At 49.4% G+C, this 3,241-nt stretch overlaps 1 non-coding gene across 1 annotated transcript; it reads right to left on the bottom strand.

The window, feature by feature from the left end:
• Positions 1 to 1,179: 1,179 nt before the first annotated feature.
• Positions 1,180 to 1,251, bottom strand: TRNAG-GCC (transfer RNA glycine (anticodon GCC)). Its single transcript has one exon. It is a non-coding gene; the product is annotated as a tRNA-Gly (tRNA).
• Positions 1,252 to 3,241: the final 1,990 nt, after the last annotated feature.

The following is a 3,241-nucleotide window of genomic DNA, read 5'->3' as shown; positions in this document are numbered from 1 at the left end:
GAGAAGCAGAGACGGAGAGACAGAGAGAGACAGGATCAGGAGAGAGGACAGGAAGGAGAGGAAGATAGTAACTTCAAGAGAAAGAAGAGAGAGCAGAAAAAAAAGGGGCGGAAAAAAGGGAAGGGGGGAACTTGAGGCGAGAGAGAGACAAAGATTAGGGAGAAAAAGGACACAGAGGAGAGAAAAGCTGAGGGGAGGGGAGACAGGAGGTGGGAGGGATCCGATTTGCCAGAGAGGCCCTTCCCCATATCTGCCTCCCGTGTTTTCCCTCCAGCAGGAGGGCTAACTTAGCAGCGATACTCTCAGGCTTGTGGAAGCCCCGTACTCCAGTCTAGTATCCAGGCTGTGTTAGAGGTTCAGGGACCCGCGTCCATACAAGCTTTTTTGCCCACCACTTTCTGCCCCGAGGTAGATCCCTCTCCCAGGCGCTCAGTGGTCTATCACAGGGCATGACTTTGGGAAGACCCTGCGGAGCATCGATAGCTGGAACTGGGCATATGTTGAAAACACGGGCCCCTTGTTCAAAAATTAAGACTTTCACGACATTGGCAGCTGAGCAGTAAAGCAAGCAGGGGGTTCTTCCAAGCACAGGATGCCCACCACCCCCATTTATGTACTGCAAGTGAGCGGGACAGGAAGGAGCCCAGGGCCTCGGGGACGGCGAGAGGCATCGACTCCACCGCGGGCTTCTCTGTGGATTTCATTCGTTCAGGAAACAGGTATGTAAGACTGCTAGCCTGCAGCTACAGTCTTAACTATGGCAATAAACATCTTCATTTCTCAACTCTTTTCATGTGCTAAGCACTTTACTTGCATTATTTCATTTCATTCTCATTCATAGCCAGCCAGTGCGCGGCTGTCATTACTTCCAGCCCCACTTTATGAATGAGGAAACTGAGGCCACTGGTTGAAGTCCCAGGGAAAGTGGTAAAGTCACACTCTTTACTGTCAAGGCCAGTCTGTCTCCTCTTCCAAACATGGCAGGAGACGGAAAGTGAGGCTCAGGAAAAAGGAGCGTCAGCTTCAGGATTTCTGGTGAGCAGGGGCACTGAGTGAAGTTGCTCAGTCGTGTCTGACTCTTGGAGACCCCATGGACTGTAGCCCACCAGGCTCCTCAGTCCATGGGATTTTCCAGGCAAGAGTACTGGAGTGGGTTGCCATTTCCTTCTCCAGGGGGTCTTCCCAACCCAGGGATTGAACCTGGGTCTCCCGCACGGCAGGCAGACGCTTTACCATCTGAGCCACTAGGGAAGCCTAGGTGGAGGAAAATAGGAATATTTGAATTAGGAGGAAGGCTGTTTCACAAACATGGGCATTTTCACACCCCGGGGCGCGGGCAGGATTGACAGGAAGCAACAAATCATGCCCCCCGAAGCACAGCCCAAGGAGCACAGGAGTGAGCACGGTTCATAGATTCAGCATTTGATGCGCAGTGAAACCACCAGGTGCGAGGAGCTGCAGTTTCGTAGGTCTGGTTGTTTTTTGAAGTCGCTAACACACCATATCAGGTTGCCCTGCCGTGGGCACCATTTGATGGATATCCTCCAGAACGGGGTTCTAAGCCTGGGGGTAGGAAGGGCTCTGGTTCTCCTGTGTTTGGATGTAGCTTTCCTGGTGGGTACTCTCCCCAAGCAGATCCCAAGTCAAGACCTTTTTGTCCTTCCCTCCCCCTCCCCACCCCAGCCCCCAGCCACGTCCTCAGTCTGTCTTTTGTCTTTGGGAAAAACTTTAGCTAAAGAATAAGCTTAATCAGAGGAATGAGAAAATGCAAGAGCAAATTAAAAGCAGTCAGACAGGACAAAACAGTAACTGTTTAGTCATCAAGCACAATCAAGGACCCTCAGATCCCCCCCAAGGGCTGCGACAATATTGTGAGCCAGATCCTGTGAGCTGTATGTGATGCTGAAACCCACACCTGGTGGAAGAAGTTAACCACAAGATGACCAGGCTGTAGCCAGGACGCAAGCTGCCACAATTCCAAGACTTGGTCTCAAGGAAATAGGAGCAAACCAATCAATCCTAGACGTGAAGATTAACTGTACTTAAAACAGTCAAGATGATGCAGGCCAGACCACTATCTGACCAATTTCAAGAAGGCTGTCAGAGCTGACAGTGCTGTTTCTGCATGTAACCCCCTCCCTCAGCCTATAAAAGCCGGTGCCAGCTGACTGTCAGTGGAGGGCAGTCTGCCTTTGGATAGGCATCCACCCTCCCCATTGGATGCCAGCATGCAAAGTAAAGCAAACTTTCCTTTCCACCAACCTGGTCCCTTCAATGGCTTCTGAGCTGTGAGCAGCTGGACGCTGACTTTCAGTTACCAAAAATGACACTAAAAGGGGTTGTTTGGGAGGTGATTCCAGGAAGCAGCTGAAGGACAATAGGCAAGTAATCCTCAGAGGGGAAGGAAGACCATAAAGACTGTATTCTGAGCACTGGGCCACCTGATGCACTCATTGTAAAAGACCCTGGTGCTGGGAAAGAGTTCGGGCAAGAGGAGAAAAAGGCAGCAGAGGGTGAGATGGTTGGATAACATCACTGACTCAATGGACACGAGTTTGAGCAAACTCCAGGAGACAGTGAAGGACAGGGAAGCCTGGCCTGCTGCAGTCCATGGGGTCACAATGAGTCAGATGCAACTTAGTCATTGAACAACAACTGAGCACTGGGAACTCTGGGGACAGCATAGAACATACCTCAGTTATTTCTCCCAAGGGAAGTGAGAACTGTGATATTAATCCCTCAACTCCACCCCTCATTGGCTGAGAGCTGCTCCCAGCTGTATCTCTCTAGCACATCCAGATGCCCTGTAAGCCACATAGAGTGTGTGATTCTTATCTGTGGGTCTTGACATTGAGTATATGAGTTATTACTAAATATAAAATAGTACAAGTTTTCAGATATAGACAGACAGATAGATAGATGCTTTGTGACTATGACTGCCTGAGTGTGTTTGGGGGGAGATGCACAAACACAAGATATATTTTCTCAACTACTTGACATAAAAATAGTGTTCCATTTAGTACTATATCTTTTAGTTTCAAGGGACAGAAACCAACTCAAGTTGGCTTCATCCCAAAGAGAAGATTTGGTTCAAATGATTCCAAAGGCAAAAGGAAGTGGGTCTGACTTTCAGTCCAATTAGATCCCAGACCCTCAACCACCTCACCAGAAATCGCGTCTTTTTTCCACTTCTGGGCTTTGCCTTTCTTGTTCTTTTCATTGACAGCCAAGCTTGTCCCCT

The sequence above is a fragment of the Odocoileus virginianus genome, chromosome 12 (genome assembly GCF_023699985.2).
Source record: "Odocoileus virginianus isolate 20LAN1187 ecotype Illinois chromosome 12, Ovbor_1.2, whole genome shotgun sequence".
In the NCBI taxonomy this organism is placed as follows: Eukaryota; Metazoa; Chordata; class Mammalia; order Artiodactyla; family Cervidae; genus Odocoileus; species Odocoileus virginianus.
This window is presented reverse-complemented; position numbering and strand designations above follow the sequence as displayed.